Raw genomic sequence first — 21,212 nt, 5'->3', positions numbered from 1 at the left:
TCAACATTTCAAAAATCAGTTGTGTTTCTTTATACTACAAAAACTATCTGAAAGTGAAATAGAAAAAGCAATCCCATTTACAATAGCATCAAAACAATAAAAAACTTAGGAAAAAACTTTAACGAAGGAGGTGAAAGACCTGTACACTAAAGGACATCAATGAAAGAAACGGAAGGAGACACAAATAAATGGAAAGATATCCCCTGTTCTTGATTGGAACAGTTAATATTATGAAGATGCTCATATTCCCCAAAGTGATCTACAGATCCAATGCAATTGCTATCAAAATTCCAGTGGCATTTTTCACAGAAATGGAATAAACAATCCTAAAATTTGTATGGAACCATAAAAGACCACAAGTCACCAGAGCAATCTTCAGAAAAAGAACAAAGCTGGAGGTACCACACTTTCTGATTTCAAACTATATTACAAAGCTGTAGTAATCAAATAGTATGTTACTAGACGAAAAACAGGTGCATAGACTAGTGGATCGTATTAGAAAGCCCAGAAATAAACCTATGTATATATGGTCAACTAATTTTTTTTTTATTGATGGCACTAGTTTATTTCCCTCTTAGAAGACCAGTTGTAACCAAATGAAGTAAACATAACCTCAAGATTTTATTGTCTTCATAATATAATATGAAGCTTAGAACTAGATCACTTGGCCCTTTCTCTTTTTATCTCCTCCCAGTTCAAAATGCTTGGATCTCTTTAGAGCCAGCATTCTCTTAGATCTGCCATTGGGCTCAACACATTCAGGCCTCAGCACAATCTTCTCTGTAGTTTTAGCTTTTTTTCCAGAAAACTGGCTTAGTCTGCCCACTATAGCCACTCTACTTCCTGTCATAATGCCACTTTCCCTGGGCATAAAGAGAATCTTTGCCTTTCTTATACTGTGTCACTTTGTGGGGCCATACTTCTTGCAGAAGGTCCGGTGGGTTTTAGGAACATTCACAATGTTTGCAGGCAAAAAAACCTAAAATGAACAAATGGAGCTACATCAAACCACAGAGCTTCTGCACAGCAAAGGAAAAAATAAATGTAAAAGACAACCTACTGAATGGGAAAAAAATATTTGCAGACCAAAAGTTAAGGGGTTAATATCCAGAATACATAAAGAACTCATACAAACCTCAATAACAAAAAAGCAAATTAATTCATTTTAAAAAATGAGTTAAAGGATCTGAATAAAATATTTTTTCTATAGAAGACACACAAATGACCAAAGATACATGAAAAGGTGCTGAAGGGGCACCTGGGTGGCTCAGTGGATTAAAGCCTCTGCCTTCAGCTCAGGTCGTGGTCTCAGGGTTCTGGGATAGAGCCCCTCATCGGGCTCTATGCTCAACGAGGAGCCTGCTACCCCCACCCCTACTCTGCCTGCCTCTCTGCCTACTTGTGATCTCTCTCTCTCTGTCAAATAAATAAATAAAATCTTAAAAAAAAAAAGCCTCTGCTTCAGCTCAGTTCCTGATCCCAGGGTCCTGGAATTGAGCCCCACATCGGGCTCTCTGCTCGGCAGGGAGCCTGCTTCTCCCTCTCTCTCTGCCTACCTCTCTGCCTACTTGTGATCTCTGTCTGTCAAATAAATAAAATAAAATATTTAAAATGAAAAAAAGAAAAGGTGCTGAACACTACTAATCATCCGAGAAATATAAATCAAGTCACATCACAATAAGCTATTGCCTCACACCTGTTAGGATGGCCATTGTCAAAAAGAAAAGAGATAACAAGTATTGGCAAGAATGTGGAGAAATTGTTGGTGGGAATGTAAATTGGTACAGCCATTATGGAAAACAGTATGTCAGATTCTCAAAAAATTAAAAATGTAATTACCATATGATCCAACAATTCCACTCCTGGGTATATATCTGAAAAAAATGAAATCGTATCTTGATATATCTGCACCCTCATGCTCACTGCCACATTATTCACAATAGCCAAGAAATAGAAACAACCTAAATGCCCTTTGATGAAAGAATAAAGAAAATGGGAAACACACACACACACACAGACACACAAATATTACTTAGTTTTAAAAAAGAAGGCAATCCTCCCATTTGCAACAACATGGATGGGACTTGAAAGTTTTATGCTGAACTGAATAAGTAAGACAAAGAAAGACAAATACTATATGGTATCACTTGCATGTAGATTTACAAAAAAGCCAGCCTCATGGAGACAGAGAATAGATTGGTGATTGCTAGGAGGTTAAGGGGATGGGGTATATGGGAAGATGTAGGTGAAAGGGTATAAGCTTTCAGTTATAAGAAGAATGAATTCTGAGAATCGAATGCACAGCATGGTGCCTATCATTAATGATACAGCATTATATACTGGAAAGTTGCTCAGAGCAGATCTTAAAGGTCCTCACCACAAAAACAAACAAAACAACAAAACTATGTGAGGTGATGGATGGGTTAATCACCTTGGTCTTGGTAATCATTCCACAATGTCTGTGTATATCAAGTCATCATGTCATACAACTTTAAATATCCACAATTATATTTGTCAATTATTCATCAATAAACTTAGGAATGAAAAATCAAAAAAAAAAAATCCAACAACAACAAATTGGCTCCAAAGAACTCCTTATTAATCAATAACTACTGCCATTTCTGGGGAGGAGTAAATGACACAAGGGAAGCCAATGAGAACAGAATATTGTAAAACAAGCTTTCATTTATTGGTTTCTTAAATATTATTTCCTGAATGCCTGTGTCATAGAGTCACAGAAGGACAGACATAGCTCCTGCAGGTAAGGAATTAGCCTTAGGAGATGGGTGTGTGACTCAATGGTTACAATGAGAATATTGCTATGGGAGATGTGGATTAGGTACGATGGGAGATCAGAGGTGCTTGTAGGAGACAGGAAGGACTTCATAGAGATGGCCACGTCTAAGCAAGATTTGAAAGAAAAATAGGATGTTGTCAGTGGACATGACAAGAGAAGGCATGGCTTATGTTTGGGGAACAATTACTTTAGCATTGTGAGGAGTCAGGCAGTATTTGGGCAGGGATATGGGGTGAAATGAGGTTAGATAGGTATTTAAGGGCCATATCATCTAAGGAATACAAAGGAGTATGCTTTTTTTTAAAACATTTTTTTAAAGAATTTTATTTATTTATTTGACAGAGAGAGATCACAAGTAGGCAGAGAGGCAGGCAGAGAGAGAGGAAGGGAAGCAGGCTCCCTGCTGAGCAGAGAGCCCGATGTGGGACTCGATCCCAGGACCCTGAGATCATGACCTGAGCCGAAGGCAGTGGCTTAACCCACTGAGCCACCCAGGCGCCCTAAAACACATTTTTATTATGGTAACATATACATGATACAAGCTGTACCATTGTAACCATTTTTAAGCACATAATTCAGTGGTTTTAAGGGTATTTATAATGATGTGCAACTATCACCACCATCCATCTCCAGAACTTTCATCTTGCAAAACTGAAACTCTGTACCTATTGAACAGTAACTCCCCATTTTCCCTTCCTTCATCCCCTGACAACCACCATTCTACTTTTAGTTTCTAATGATTTAGACTACTCTCAACAATTCATGTAAGTGGAATCCTATTGTATTTGTCCCTTTTGTGACTGGCTTATTTCGCTTAGCATGATGTCCTTAACTTTCATCCATCTTGTAGCATGTATAAGAATTTCCTTCCTTATTAAGGCTGAGTCATATTCCATTGTTCATATATGAAACATTTTGCTTATCCATTCATCCATCAGTCAACAGTTGGGCTGTTTCATATCCCACTGTGAATAATGCTGCTCTGAACATGGATATACAAATATCTCTTCAAGATCCTTCTTTCAATCCTCTTGGACATATAACCCAATGCGGAACTGCTGGATCATATTGTAATTCTCTTTGTGATATTTTTAAGGAACCATCATGCTGTTTTTCCCAGTGTTTGCACAAAGGTAAGGAGTATATATTTTCATCTCACCTGTGAAAGGGTCAAATAAAATACTGTGACTAGAATAGAGTTCTGGTCATGTTTACATGTTGTCAGGGTCTGATGGTGGAAAATGCTGTAGAAGGAGATTAGAGACAGGGAGAGAATTGCTGGGGTATCTGAACCAGGGAGGAGCAGTAGGGAATGGGGATCATCGGACTTTTTTGAGTGCTATTTAGGCTGTAATTTCTAGGACTGAGTTTAATTGATGAGTTAAAGAGAGTAGGAGGAATCTGGAATGACTCCAGGGGGTTCTAACTCTGACAAGTGGTTCAATGGTGTGTTGATGCCATCAACAAAGAGAGGCAAACAAGGGTGGGGAGAAGGTTTGGGGGCTAGTGAGCTCAGATTTTTAAATGTTGCTCGTGAGGATCTAGATGGATATCCAGGAAGTAATACCTGGCCCACAGTTAGGTAACCCTAAGATACCATTCATGCACCATCTCTAGTGACCTCTCTACTTAAGCATATTCTGAATGAGACTGCTCTTCATTGGACTGTTAAACAGACTGTCTTGTTAACTGTTGTAAATATCACATCTAACAAACAATAGATGTTCAACAATTATTTGTTGAATAAATACATGACCTTGAACATAAGAATGTGGTCTAAGGTGAATATGAAACTTTGAAAGTCAACAAGTTCATTGACAAATGAAGCTTTTTGTATCAGTGAGGTTCACAGCAAGAAGCAAATGGGCTTCACTGATTATAATTTAATTGTTCACAAAGACATAAGCATGGTTAGGGGAAGCCGAGCTGATTACAGGAGTAGAGGGAAGAAATAGTTTTACTAGAGTTAGAAGGGCTGGAGTGGTGGAAGAAGGGTGGTTTGGCAAGAGATACAGTTATAAAGGTAATGACCCAGCCAGCCCTGGAGCACAAGAAGGGAGAGAAATATCTTAGTCTCTCTTTTCTCTTGTCCTCTGACCTCTTGCTGATGCCATCTATTGGTGGAATCCACTGGAAGGAAAGGACATCAGTGATAGAGCCCATAGCAGTTCCTCTCTGTGAAGCATGCAATGTAGGAAGATGTATGTCATGGAAGAGGCTACTTGTCCATGGTGACATTTTCCTTAGTACCCAGAGAAGATAATATTGGTTTCATTTCTGAACACTTATTTAGGATAATTAGCCGTGGATTTCCATAAGCAGCCAGCTTCTGGAATACCCTCTCAGTGGTCTTCTTGGAGTGGTCTCCTTTTGAGCATGGAAAACATCCTTTACTGTGGCGCCATTGTTTTGTTCATGTCTTCAAATGGCTGACCTTGTCAGGTAAGTGCCAGGAAAAGGACATCCCCTTAGATGCTTGACCCACTGAGAGATAAGTACCGCATTCATCCTTCCTGATGAATTTCTTTTTTAGAACCGATTGTCCCTTGAGGGGTCAATTCTGATTTCAAACTCTTCCCACGCTAGATACAACTTGGGCCAAATAGCCAAGGCTTCCCCAGCACATGATGAGGGCAAGGCATAGGATCAGACCCAGTTCTGTTCACCAAATTTCTCCACTCAGGAATGTGAGGAAACCCGTTTCTGAGACTTTTTCTGTCCCTTCATCTTGTCCAATTCTTTCTCCCTCTGGATGGTTAAGTAACAAGAATTCTAAATCAGGACATCAGAGCACATTCAATTTTTGGCTAATTACTGAGTTGATGTCAGTACTCAGATCGGCTTTTCATATCTCAGGGATAATAAATGTTTGTCACCGTCTTCCTCTTACAACAGCAACTGAACAATCTCAGGAGAAAGCTTTCCCTTGTCATTGTGCTCCTTTCCCCTCCTAAATTGTTCACCGTTTCAGACATTTCCCTGAGAGCAATAACAGAGCCGCTCTGTAATAAGGCAATTCTTAGGAGGGTTATTATACCAGATGAGACAGCCACCTCTCACTCTGTTTAATTTTGTAGTTATTCAACACTGAAGAGAAATTTCCTGATCCTCTTTCATATTGATTAAGCACAGCATAATTAAGGGAGAATGAAAGATAGCTGACTTATCCAATTTATAAATTTAATTTTATCTAAACCACACATTCGCAATGGTAAGATAAAACAGAAGATGAGGGGCACCTGGGTGGCTCAGTGGGTTAAGCCGCTGCCTTCGGCTCAGGTCATGATCTCAGGGTCCTGGGATCGAATCCCGCATCGGGCTCTCTGCTCAGCGGGGAGCCTGCTTCCCTCTCTCTCTCTCTGCCTACCTCTCCGACTACTTGTGATTTCTCTCTGTCAAATAAATAAATAAAATCTTAAAAAAAAAAAAAAGATAAAACAGAAGATGAAAGTGTGTGTGTGTGTGTGTGTGTGTGTGTGTGTGTGTGTAAAGTAAAACAACAACAAAAAAAGAGTAATATTTTGGAGCACCAGGCCTGAGTCTTAACTCATTCTTTTCTCAAGAGCCCATCTAGCAAAGTAGGATAGGCAACAAAATTCAATCACTTGGAGTGAATTTAGAGTGTATCTCCATACCCTCTTCCCATACTGGATTTAGATACTGTTTGATTGACTGCCTGTCCCGTGGAAGGAAAATGCTATTAGATTTCACTCCTCTAAAGATATGTTCCTTCTTTATCACAAATTCCAAGGTTCACTTTTTACTAGGACTTCTGGAGCAATGGTAAAATGTCACTTTCAACTCTGATGGCTTTTCTGCGTGAGTTTAATATGACAAAGAACACTGAACAGATTCACCCCGTGCCCTGAGTTTACCATGGACAACACAATTATAGACCAGTGGGAGAAGAATTCATTGAGCTCTTGCCCAACATTCCTTCTGGGCCAAGGAAAGAAGAGTTGCTGGTCTGTTGCCTTTTATTTCTTATTTATACTGGGCCTTTTCCAGATGGCCATGACTTTGCTCTGTTGGCCCCACTGGCCTCAAGGACATTGTGAAGAGCAGTAAACTTTTTTTGGGTGAGTTCTCTCATTCCTCCGCCACACGCCCAGTGGTGACCGTAAATACATATGGGGGCATTTTGACCTACCTATAAAACTATTCAATCTTTCCATAATGAGAAATGATGGAAAAACAGGGAACAGTGTTAGTTTGGGCCCTAAGGCATTTTTCTAAGTCAGTTTTAATCAGTAGGGAACTAGTTCCATTGAGAAAAATCTTGAATCAGAAAAATTTTCTAGGAAATATGTTTAATTGATTTTCCTAATGAAAGTTGGAAATCTAGAGCAAAAGATAACTAGTGTCAGTCAGAACCTTGGAGCTGATAAGCCACAACTCAGTAATGCTTCTGATTCGCTCATGCGTTTTGCGGGATGAGAATTCGTACATCTACAAAGTTTTGGAGATCAACCATTTTCAGGGTAATTATAGCACAGTTTACATCAACACATAATTCACCATTTCCAATTACCAAAATAATTGGGCCACAATATGGTCAGCCCAGATAATTTTAGCATTCATATCAAATTGACCTTTAACTAGTGATTTGAGGACTCTGTGATCAGCTTCTATGGCAACAGGGAAAATACTACTGAATTGTGATGTATTCGGTCGAGCTTTATAAGCAGTGTGGCAAAGTGCTGTTAAAAATGCCTATTTGCAGAGGCACCTGGGTGGCTCAGTTGGTTAAGTGACTGCCTTTGGCTCAGGTCGTGATCCCAGGGTCCTGGGATGGAGTCCCTCACTGGGTTCCCTGTTCATCCGGGAGTCTGCTTCTCCCTCTGCCCCGCCACCTCCAACTTGTGCTCTCTCTCTCTCAAAAAAACAAATAAATAAAGTCTTTAAAAAATGGCTCTTTGCAGAAAGGCACAAAAATGTTGGCAATTGTCCATATTAACCCTGCTCAAGTGCAGAGCATCACATAGTTTCCTTTAAACCATTAAGACTGTGATCGTTTTTAAGTAAAATAGACCCTTACTTGAGACATAGTCTCTTTAGCAGATTCTCTTTGTTTTTCAGCCAATTAATTAATGTTTTGAACACCTAAATTTCCCACAAACATTCTCAATTGAGTTTCATTTTTATTCTGCTTTTACAAATTCAGGTATAAAAGGCATGCATATTATTAGTATCGTTTTCAAAAATTGTACTTTGGTTCATTTTGAATAGCTATAGCTATTCAAATATATATATTTTCCCCCAAGTTTGGGTAGAATCTTTCTGCATCTGGATTGGAGCATAGATCAAATAAAATCTGTGTGTAAAACAGAAAAAAATAAAATGAAATCCGTGTGTGAACACACTGCCACAACTTGTCAAAAATGTTGCTACCTCCATCACCATTGTCATACTCCTTACCATGAATTACAGGAGAGTAAAAAAATTCCTAAGTAAATTGAACTTATTTTTCACACATCTAAGCATGCTCACAACCTAGATTTTTGCATGCTTTTGAAAAACTACTCTTATCAGAATGATTTCATATTAACGTTCTTCTTTTCTGCAAAATTATCTGTAGCTGATCTTACCAATGAGACATGTACAAAGACCACTGCAATCCTTCTCAAGTATCATATTGTTTGGTTATATTTTAATTGTGTTATCTATTTTTTGGAGGAGGAGAAGGAGGGAGAGTATCTGAAATTTTATTTTTAGATTATAGCATTTGTTCAGGGTTTTCTATTTCTATTTCTATTTCTATACTTTTCATATGAAGTATAACATTGTGAGAACCACATTTCCTGATTCTATTCCAGCCCTGATAATATTTCATCTAAGATATAGGACAGCTTTTTCTGTCTCTTGGGGACGATGGGAACCATGAATAGTAAACTACTTAGTAGTTCCGGGAGGGTAAGTGCTTCTTTCTAGCTCTGCTGTACAGCATAGGTTCCCTCCCTCATGGAGAGGTGAAAGGGTGGAGATTGAAAAGTTTTATTTTTTAACTTTTTTCTCATTTTAAAAAGAATTTAAATTCAATTACTTAAAATATACTGTATTATTAGTTTCAGAGGTAAGAATGAAAAGTTTTAAAGCAGTAATGGTAAATCCTCAGCATTCTCTTCTTGAGTATCCCACAAGCTCAATGTCTCCCAGGAATTGAGTATCTGTCAGCATTTTGACAACCAAGAGCACATTTGAATCCAAGCCTTTGATATTCTAATATTCCTGTCATCAGATTCTCCACTCACCTCCTTCTAAAATTAGCAAACCATCTTCTGTGAAGGCACCAACCCTGAAACTCATCTGGATGGATTTTCTATTTGCCATCACCATTGTTTTAATAAATGCACAAACCCAGGGATGCCTGGGTGGCACAGTTGGTTAAGCATCTGTTTTGGTTTTGGATCAGGTTATGATCTCAAGGTTGTGAGATCCAGCCCATGTTGGGCTCTGTTCTTAGTGTGGAGTTGGCTTGAGATTCTCTCTCTCACCTTCTGACTCTCCCGCTCATGCTCTCTCGTTCTCTAAAATAAATAAATAAAATCTTAAAAAAAAAAAAAGGCACAAACCCATAATACAAAACCCCACAAATGCAGATAAAGAATGCAAGCTGTTTTTTAATGAGGTCAAATCATAGAGTTTCCTGTTCATAATCAGAGATTGCCAGAGATCCATGTGTTCGTGTAACCTCTGATCTGGGCCAACACAGGCAAGATGGGCTTTAAAGCTCTGACCTTCAGTTCTCACCTGCAAGGTAGCCTGGCTTTGGGAGTAGGAATAGTTCTAATGAGAATCATCTCAAAGCAGGACAATACATCTATTTTGAGTGGGTGCATTTTCCAAAATGTATAAATTGTCTTTTAATTGTAATTATGTAATCCTCAAGGCAACAAAAGTAAGGATGACTTCACTGGAGTTGATGGGCCTCCGTGCCCACAGGAGGATTTTCCCTCTGGGACACATGCAGGAATCAGAGCACTGCTGTGTTCTGAAATCAGAGCTCACATAGCAGCCTCTGGAAGCTTCTCCTGGAGCAGCCAAGTCAAAGGGTAAATGGTGAGGGGTGGGGCTATTCCACGCTTGGTTAAGTCACTGATTTTTTTTTTTTACAGGACAAGCCAGGCCAACTTAGTCAAGCTATTTGAGTATATCAGCAGTGGTTTCCAGAAAGTATTGTTACCACAGATGTTACTGCAAGATAATCAAAAGAACACATCTAATTTGGGGATGTAGAGTACTTATTTCTGTTGCTGATTCTATCATTTGAAGCTTTCAAAGCTGAAGCCTTTCATGATTAAGCACATATTATTCTCCTGGAAGATATTTCTTTTTTGGCAGATAAGATAATGGAACAGATCCACTGTTTGTCAAGAGGAGTTACTATGTCATTAAAAAGCCTTTAACACAATGTTTTTCTCTTTTCCATGCTGGTTGAAAAGATTTGAATGCAAAAGCACAGATATAACAATAACAGTACAAAACCTAAATTGTCCATGGAAAAGCTTAAACCAACTTAAAATTTTCCATTTGCCAAATGCTCTTCAGGCAATTTAAATGTAATTCAAAACAGGCACTCAGTAGCCACAGATGTGTGGTGCCTCAAAATGTTCTTTGTCTTGGTTGCATACATCCAATTTATTTCTAAAAATTGTCTCTATTCCAGCAGGAGGAAAAAAAAACCCAAATTCAATTACAAAATTTATATGATTAAATCTTTTTTTTTCTTATGAGTCTTAAAAAAGTATTATCATTTACCTCAAAAAATCCCATGTTATGCTGTTCTTTAAAACTTAAGAACAATGCCAGCAGGGCCTTTTGCAGTATAATATGAGTTTATTGAATATCTAGGGTTTGGAATTCAAGGAAATGATCTAAAACACCACTACCCTTGGGCATGGATACAGAGGGGCTTCTATTTTTGCTCATTTGTACAATGAGGTCATCACCACATTTTGTGTCCTCTAGAGGAGGAAAAAAGGCACCCCAAATTTCTGTCAGAAGATGACTGAACACTGCTAGGTACCACCTCAGGGTGCCCATTCCCTCAAACACTGCTGTGTTTGGATGAATTTACAGTTTAGAAGATACTTGAATAGAGGAAGTTATAAACGGTTTCTGGAGAACTTTTAGAGGTGAATAAAGGTTCCTGATTGTTACTGACCAAAATCTGTTACTCTAAGACCCTCACCTGCCATTTTTTGATCTGGACCTAGCCAAATACTATACTTCCTAGAACTCATTAATGCGAGTTCTCCCTAGAAATGTATGTGCAGGCACTACATCACCCAAGGAATGGCCCAGAAAGAGAACACACTCTTTGGGGAGGTTTCTCTTGGGAGCTTCTGGGTCCTCTGGAGAACAACGAGCTCCTGGATCTCCTGAGCCATCTCGTCCTATAGTCTTCCACCCTGATGGGGTGAGAGCGCTGCCTGAGATTCCAGATGCCCGTCCAGTCTGGTAGCATAGACATGTAACTGGTGTATGTATCTTCTCTAAGCCTCAGTTCCTCAGAAATAGTAGAAGATCAATAGTCCTTGTCTCACAGGGCTGTGAGAATGACACAAGATTTTATACGTAAATGCTCAATGCCTGCCACACACTAAGTGCTCAGCAGCAGCACTCACGGTAGCATTGTTGATTCCAAACTCTGGAAGGGAATGTTTGACATTTTGGGAATTTGGCTATGGAAAATGTTTATAGCAAAACACCCATGGAAGGTACCCGTATACTGTCTCTTCTGTCTCGACTTGCATGCAAACACACTAAGATTCAGTCTGATTTGTCAAGGGTGAGGCTGGACAAAAATAATCAAATTCACCCTGTAGCTCCTACCTCTCTTTCAGAGTTTGCCTCACGCTGAGTAACGGAAAGTCATTTGATTAAGCAGTAAGTTTGCCATCCGTTCTCTTCCAATGGGACCTCTTTGTCATCTTTGTGTAAACACGCCAATGGCAGACCTGGAAAACAAGTGAAATGGTTTTGAGCATATATTATCTGTGTAAGATGGCTGGTGGTAAATAAACCTGGAATCCATGGCTATGTGGGGCATGGGCCCTAGACTCCTTCACGGAAGTCTAGCTACGTAACCCCGAGCATTAGAGGAAAAACCTTATGCCTTCACGGGTTAGTGATGTGAACACATGCAGAGCTTAGGGATCTTCCACGTTAAAAGAGTCAGAACCACTAAGGCAGGGAAAACCCCATAGAGCCCCATGAGGTTGGCAGGCCTCTTCCTGCTTTGCCTATGCCTCATGATAACCTGCATCCTTGAAATTATTAGTACAGTTTGGTACTGAGTGAGATGTAGCAAGATGAGCTTTTCAATTCTAAAATTTCAATTCTGAAATCACTCAAGACACTATGAAGGAAGGACATTGTCGGGTATATAAATCCTCTCCTGCCCCCCAGTATATGTTGCAAAAAATGGGTAAACCAATGAGAGTAAATGGACAAATGAACAAATGGGGACCTGTTTTTCCTACAATGATATGAGACTCACTCGAAGACGTTAAAAGAAATGAAACACCGAAGACTGGTTCTTTACTCATGGATTTCCAGGCATTGTGATTGATTGACAAGGAGGTAAGGGGATCGGGGGTCTCTAGAGCTGTTTGTCCACGAGCTGGTCTTGTATGGATTCAGTGTATGGTGGGAAGAGAAAGTTGGGTCATTAGTGTTTTCGTTTTTGTTTTTTTTAAAGAATGTACCGAGAGGAAATTGTCTGGATTTAAGTCAAGGAATGATTTGGCTAATTATACTTTAGCTTGAGCCTGTAGGACTTTTGCTGATTGGCTTGACAACAAACAACCTTTAAAGGGACACAATGTAGAATAAAACAGCTTATTACAGTGGTTCACAAAGAGACCTCTTATAAGAAATTTTAGGACTTAGAAAAGCACGAATCAGCTAACATCTACAGAATATATTTTGGAATTACAAATTCCTGGCAGTGTACATAGTAAGCCAAATCATTATACCAAGAGCCCTTTTTTTGCTTAGAGTGGATTCTGCATTCTATGCAAATCCAAGCAGATGTTAGTGACTGGTATCTTGTCCTAGTAATTGAAATAGATTCATCCTGGAGGAGAATTTTCAAAAGCCCTGTGTACTTTCTATCTGATAGAGCCAAGCATACGGATGCTTTCAAGCTCTTAGGCTGCAAGAGAGGGACATGTCCACCACAGACCTCAGTAAGGGTTTATGAAAGGTTTATAATGTTATATTTGGCATTACAAGGAAACCAAAGCTAAATTGACAAAGTTCTTCATAAATCAGACGTAAGCAAAGCAACTGAAAACCCCTCAAAGAAGAAAACTCCATTCCTGCAGGTTATGTTCATGTCTGTTTTATTGACCTTTGTATTGTAGCCCAATGATCTGGCACAGTACTTGATTTATAGTTAGGACTCAATAAATGTTTCCTGAATGAATGTATGTAATGATCAACCTACTGACCTTTCCTTTGATGCCTTACACTTCAAAATGTTAATGTGACCATCAGAAACTTGCTGCATCCAGTTATTCTTTCTGTCCTTGGGTCCTAGTATTTGAGAGCAAAAATGAGAAGACACATTTGTTCACTATTAGTGCTGTATTTGCAAAAATCTTCACAAGGGCACACAGGATTCTGGGATCTGCTATGAGAGCTATAAGCTAGCTAACTTCAGAGTAAGATTTTTAAGGAAAACAATCTTTTAATTATGTTAGCAAAGATCTGTAAATAGACAAAAGCTAACCTGCCAAAGTATTTTTAAGAAAAGATTGTTGGTTTGTTTCATATTTAACAACTAATGTAAACAAAAAAATTCCTGCCTTTTGTCATGTGTCAGACATTCTGTCCTCTAGAAACAGCAACTTCTTTGGAAAACACATCTGGTTTCTGAGCCCAGCCCTGTCCATCAATAAAACAGATGGTTTTGAAAGAGAGACCAGAAGGCGGGAGTGGGGATTAAGCTACAGGCATTTTTCCAAGTAGAATTTCCTTCTTGGTAGCTTGAAGGTTGAGATATTCCCTGAATATTGAAAGTATTTCACAAGTCTGTATTATGATATCAAATATTAAAATTTAGAATGGGAGTGATGGTAAGAACACAGATTGGTTGCCCACACTACATCCTTAAAGGCATAATTTGGGTTGCTTAATTTGTGATGCTAGTGATATGCTAGAAGACAAGAAAAAGTGTCATAAAAACTAGGGGTTAAAAAATTACACTTTGGTTTCCACCTTTGGGTAAATGGCTTAGTCTTCGTATCCTCACCTTTGAAGTAAAAGGTTAAGCAGGTGATTCCTGAGATTCTAATACTAGCCTTAGAATTCTGTGACTAATACATACTCTGTTGGAGTTCTGAACTGCTACAACCCTTCTGAAGGACCATATATATCAAATATACCAAAAAGCCCTAAAAAGGATAAGATATTTTGACTCTGCCATTGCACTTTCATAAACATACCCTAAGGAAATAAATGGACACTTGTGTAAATTTGTATTTAAAAGGCTGCTTATCGTAGATTGGTTTAAGATAACACAGTTTTGGGCAACAAAGATGATCATCCATAAATGATTAATATATAAATACATTTTGTATATCCATGGACTTGAAAAAACAAAAGATTTTCTATGCCAGTGTTGGCAACATTTCCTTCTTAGTAAATGACATGGCTAAAAGGAAAGAAAGAAAGAAAGAAAGAAAGAAAGAAAGAAAGAAAGAAAGAAAGAAAGAAGAAATAAAGAGGAAGGCTGAACTCTCGTGGCCATTAAGTATTTGGGAAATGACATTCATGGTGAGCAGTCTATGACTAAAGCTTTGGCTCTGGTCTTTCGGAAGTTCTCCTTTAGCAAAGGAGCCTTCAAGGCGAGACATTGCTCTAGGTGTTATATTTTGGAATTCTGTGCTGAGGGAGCAATATAGGGGAGGGACTATGGCCTCTGTCATGTAATTCACACCCTGGGCTGCCATTAGTGCTTGGGATTGGCCTGGGTAAAAACGGAGATTCAGACAGGTATGGTGTGGTTATCTAAAGAAATCCACATGAAGTCAGTTTCTGTCAATAGGCAACAACCAAGGAAATAAATGTGTCCTCTCAGGTGTATAGACAATAGATGAGCAACCCAGTCAGGTATTCAGCGAAGAGATACATCTAGAGAGGTCTGTCAGTTTGGCAGCAGGGTTCCAGAATGTGTGGGATTTGGGAACAAGGAAGAAGTTGTCAGGGCAGAGAAGGAGCTTAGAGATGGGTCACTATATTATTAACTGAAATGGGGTAGAGAGGTGTAGGGGAAATTGACTTTGGAAATCAAGTGTTAAAGCCACCTTTTCAGAACAAGTAAGGGCTTAGCCAGTGACAGCTAAGACTCAGTTCAGAAACATCATTGGCTGGATCCAAGCTCTCATTGGTTTAACCAGAAGGACATCTTTAAGCTGTGTCCCTGATAGAAGCTGTTATGGATGGGGAATATTGATAGACTGGGGAAATTGGGGGAGGGTAATGAGAGAGGGATAATACCATGATTTTGTGATACCACCTCTGTCATCTTTGCTGCTGTCATTATGGGGACCAGCCTGATGCTCTAGCTTTGCCCAAGTTTATCCTAGTGAGGCCCAGCAGAACGAGTCCAAGGACATAAATGGAGCCAAGCAAAAGCTGGTGAGATAATGAATTTGATGGTCCATCTTTAAACACCACCATTTTTTTCAGTCCAATGATGTTTTTCATTTTCAAATTGCCTTTGGACTGTCGTGTAGCAGCAATGTATCTTCATGAGTATTTCCCCCCATAGACTTTCTTTTACAGTCTAATTATTTGTTTAATTCAACAGACATTTGGTGAATACCCACCATGTGCCATAGACTATACTATGCCCCAGAAAATAAATATGAGACTCACATAGTCCTTGCCTATGAAGTGTTTTTTCTTTACACCATGAATGACAGGTTGACTGTAAGCTCTTAGAGGGCAGAGGCCGTCTTTTCTGCTGCCTTTTCTCAAAGTGTATTCTGGGCAATCTATCGATTCTACTCTTTGCCTCATCTACCACTTTTTGTGTTTCCTGAGATAGGGTCTTAGCAGACTTAAATACCTGGCCCAGCACTATAATAAATGCTAATAATTACATAAGACTTATGATATTCTGGACCCTTTCCTAAGATTTTATGTTATTAAATCACAACCAAACAAGGCAGGTACTTTGATTATTCTTGAGTCACAGGGGGTTAAGCAATTTGTTCAAAGTCACAGTTACTAAGTAGGAGCAGTACCTTTTCAGAGACCGAGCACTTCACAATTTGCTATGTTCTATCAGTGGTGAGTAGAAGAAAGGTATAGTCTCTATCACAGGGAAATTTATAATCTGCTTGACAATGATGACGCTAAATTACTGAGACCTATAGTGGATGATAAGAGGTTTGAATGTATGCTGCAGACTATACTGATGTAGAAGTTGAAAGGGGTGATTCAGTAGTAGGGAAAGGTTTATTGGACGGGGTCTTGGAAAGTAAATAGGATCTGGGGAGACAGAAGCGCAGAGAGCGTGCTTAGTGGAATGGAAGGGAGTCATATGTGTGGGAACACAGCTTAGCACCCTCTCTAGACCAGAGCTCAGTACCAGGCACTGGGTCCTGAAGGAGGATGCAGGGAAAGCTAGAATGTAGTTTCTCTTTTTTGCCCTTGAGGACAAAAATGGTTCAGACTGACATCTTTTATTCATGCGGTACTATTTCTGAAAAGCTAAAAGTAACCTTATCAATTTTAAGGGTCTTATCAATTTTAGAAAAGAAAATCGTTTCTGCAGAAATTTCAAAAACTGGTAGGACTATTAAAATTTTTAAATATTTGGGTTTTCAAAAATGTAATCCTCCCCATAATAATCTTAATATTTTTTTTAGTCTCTCTTGATCTGTACAAAATTATTCAACAGTCAGAACCAAAGTAACTACCATCACTGAGAGTATACTTACTTAAAACATTCCAAACTTGATCTCTCCTTTATTTTAAACATAAATAAGAGATAATTAATTGTGTGGAAGGAAGATAAAATCTGTGTTGTGATGATGTCAGAGCATTTAATAAATCAGTTTGATTTACTGAGGGGAAAATAGGCCAAAACTAGTGTTAGAGCATTAAAAAGAAAGAAAGAAAGAGAGAGAGAAAGAAAGAAAGAAACAGAAAGAAAGAAAAGGAACATTTATAAAGTGGATCCCACATGCTAGGATTTCTATTAATTTTTCATGCATTCTCTACTTTAATATTCACAAAAATTCCATGAGAAAGATATTTGTATTCCTATTGTATAGATGAGAAAAGTGAGGTTTGGAAAGGTTATTTTCTCCAAACCACACATATGGTAAGGAGAAAACAGAGACTTGAATCCAGGCTTTCTGCTTCATTGCCCCCATGCTCTTAAGAACCACTTTTGGCATAGTCCCCAAATGCAGTCTGCTGTGACTCATGATGACAAGATGGCTGCCCTCCAGGTCAGCACCGAGATCCCCTTGGGTTCAGCCTCCCTCCAGGTCCTCCTCTGCAGTGCAAATATGAGTGTATCAGGGCAGTAAGGGAAGGCTGTGGTGATGTGTGGATGAACTACCCAGCAGACTGGCTATAATTTTCAATAACCCCTTGTATTCTTGGTATTGTACTAAAATGTTTAACTGCTTATTGAAGTTTCAGATAGGAAACCCAGGTCTTTTCCTTCAGCAAGAGCTCTGCCTCCTTATGTGTTGCACCTTCTCATTGAATCTAAGTAAAGCTCATTTCAAGAGGGTACCTGCAGAAACAAACAGGATAAACTGAAAAACACCTCTAATAAGATAGTTAGTTCCTATATGTAGTGAGAACTGGTTGGCTGTGGCCTGTGTCCACGACCCACCACAAGTTGCAGTAGGTTCCCATCATCAGAGATCTGTGAATTCAGAGGTTCTGGAAATTTTGGTGTGTTTCATATGGGCCAAATGTATTTTGAAATCTTGGAGGAAGAATTTGGGACATCTTGGACAATGAGAAATTAGAGATTGATGGCAAAAGAAAAACATAAATTGGGATTAGTCACTAGGACTTCAAAATGGAAGGATCCCCCAGATGAACTTGAGATGATAGTTCTTTCTAAAAGGAACGTCTACTTATAACAAGACATTTCAGCCCCCAAAACAAATAATCCAATTTTAAAAATGGGCAGAAGAAATGAACAGACATCTTTCCAAAGAAGACATCTGGATGACCAACAGACACATGAACATATGCTTGACATCATTCATCATCAGGGAAATGCAAATCAAAATTACAATGAGATATTACCTCACACCAGCCATAATAGTTAAAAAAAAAAAAAAAGAAAAGAAACAAGTGTTGGGGAAGATGTGGAGAAAAGGGAAGCCTTGTGCACTGTTGATGGGAAGGCAAACTGGTGCAGCCATGGTGGAAAACAGTATGGAGCTTCCTCAAAAACTTAAAAATAGAACTACCCTATGATCCAGCAATTGCTCTACAAAAATACAAAAACACTAATTCACGGGGAAATATTCACCCCTATGTTTATAGAAGAAGCCCCCAAGTGTCCATCAGTAGAGAAATGAATAAAGAACTTGTGAGGTATATATATATATGTGTGTGTGTGTGTGTATATATATATATATATATATATATATATATAAATATATGATATATAATGTATAAAATACATATAAAAATTTAAAAAAACATAGATATAAAATCAAATAGTACTCAGTCATAAGAAAGAATGAAATCTTGACATTTGAAATGACATGGATGGATCTAGAGAGTATTATGCTGAGTGAAATAAGTCAGTCAGAGAAAGACAAATAACATATAATTTCATATGTGGAATTTAAGAAATAAAACAAACGAGCAAAGGGAAAAAAGAGAGAGAGAGAGACAAACCAAGAAACAGATTCTTAACTCTAGAGAACAAACGAATGGTTATGAGAGGGGAGGTGGGTGGGGGATGGGTGAAATAGGTGACGGGGATGAAGGAGCGCATGTGTCACACTGAGAAGTGTGTGGAAGTGTTGAATTACTACATTGTACACCTGAAACTAATATAATACCGTATGTTAACTGTATTGGAATAAAAATATAAACAAAAATTTAAAAAGACATTTTGGGGGGGATTATTTATTTATTTATTAAAAATGTGTTTTAATCTACATGCACTTCCTTTCTCTTGGGTCTCTGAACGCAGTTTGCCAGAGTCTTTTTTCTATTACAAGATAGAAATTTAAAAAGATCAGGCAGGTGGTAAATATTACCCCCTAATTACTTGCCCTAAGTATCGGTTTCTTTATTAGCAAAATGGAAACAATAGCGATACCTACCTCATTTTTTTTAGAATTAAATTTAAGAATCCATATATAAAGGGGCACCTGGGTGGCTCAGTGGGTTAAGCCACTGCCTTCGGCTCAGGCCATGATCTCAGGGTCTTGGGATCGAGTCCCGCATCGGGCTCTCTGCTCGGCGGGGAGCCTGCTTCCCTCTCTCTCTCTCTCTCTCTCTCTGCCTGCCTCTCTGCCTACTTGTGATCTCTCTCTGTCAAATAAATAAATAAAATCTTAAAAAAAAAAAAAGAATCCATATATAAAGATACTTACTTAGCACACTGCCTTATTGCTTATCACATAGTAAAAAAATTCATAATAAATGAAGTCCTCATTAACAATATTATGTTGTGACCATTAAAAAATGGGTATGTCTTGATCCCTTTAGTAAATGAGATCCAACCTCTAAACCTTAAGTAACTATACCCTGTGTCTCCCTTGCTGTTAAGATCCAGGCTCGGGAACTTAGTGGTCCAGGATCAAGGCTCGTTGTCTATTGTGATTCTGGTAGGAGCTAACTCCCTTGACTGGGGACCAAAGCACAGGGGTTAGCTGAATTTTATATGACAAGTCTGGGGCATTCTGTTTGGTATTCATATATGATGCTCTTAGGCTAGTTTCAAAATTTCTTATTTTGACTTTACTTTTTTCTTTTTAAATTACTCTATCCATGATTATATAACACTTTGAAACAATTTGGTTATCATAAAATCATCAGTGCTAAATAGCCTGTCTTCTTCTGCATGATATGACTGCCCTTGGAGGACTGAACTGAACTTAAATTGGGGCTTACCTTTGCTTTTCCCATTCTGTGTCAATTTAATCATGAAAAACACCATAAAACCTCCCTTATCTCAGATACTAATTGTAAAGGTTTATTTTCTTTTAACCATGATCTAAGAGCATGTTTTTGCTACTTTATCATAGCTCTAATATTATAAGAAATGGATAATTCATGCATGCAGATATTGTTTATGAGTATGGGGCAGCTCTAGATGCATTTTTTATGAACATGGAACATTTGGCTTTGCATCTGGTAGTGTGGAGAAAAACATATCCAGCTCTGCACCCTAGGAGACATCAAGATTACTTTATTATTACAATGGTTTCAATAACTCTAGGCACTTTTCAGGCACCTGGATCTTCATAATGGTTCAGACCTCACTGATGGCATTTTATTCATAAGATGTTCAGAAGCTAGAGATCATTTAAGCTAGCTGGGTTTCTAAAAACATACGGGAAATAAATGCAAAGAAAGTCTTAGGAACCAAATCTGTACTTTATTTCACTGTTGGTACTCTTTTAAGCAACGAGTCACATCTTGGGAGCTTGTTGGCTGCCATGGAACAGAAGACTTCTCCTTGGAACACATCACTGGTGCCCTTTGTGTTGGTCTCAAGTCACCTTCTTGATTTTAGGGGGGATAAATGTAACCCTTCTGTAGAACTTAATGCATAAACTGATCAATCCAAATGAGTCCTTCATGGTTTTTAAAGTAGCTCATAATTATATCTAACATTTATGCTTTTTAAGTGTCTCTTAGAAATCGCCTGTTTTCAATCTTGGAAAGGCACTCTATTGTTTGAAAGGAATTGGATGGAAAAAGATGACTTGGCTTTTAGTACAAAAGCCATCAGAGAGCCTTTGGGCAGTTCATTTGTGCACTTGTATTTTTTGACACTCACTCAGTAGGTGAACTTACATGGAAGAGAGCCGTGTCTAATAGGACTGTCTGATTCTATTTATTTTTGTTATCATCTTGCAGGGCTCTTTTTGGCATGTGCTCATTTAAGTCACCAGTCTCCAAAAAACTGGGCAATCTTGTGCAGGTCATTTCAAGTTTGCCTCGGACACTTAAACACTGACATTTTCTCCACACTAATTTGGGTTTTTGCCTTTGAGAACAACTAGAAAGTTAAGGAGAGTTGCCTCTCTTTTAGTAAGTAATTGAAATGTCTTAAGGTTTTGTTTAGTGTTAGTACTATGTATGCGATGTTCACTCATTTACCAAAAAATGAATTTTGCACATTTTAAATTAGGTCTTAATGTGTGTGTGTGTGTGTGTGTGTGTGTGTGTGTGTTGT

The sequence above is a fragment of the Mustela lutreola genome, chromosome 3 (assembly GCF_030435805.1).
Source record: "Mustela lutreola isolate mMusLut2 chromosome 3, mMusLut2.pri, whole genome shotgun sequence".
Lineage (NCBI taxonomy): Eukaryota > Metazoa > Chordata > Mammalia > Carnivora > Mustelidae > Mustela > Mustela lutreola.
Note: the sequence above shows the minus strand (reverse complement) of the source record.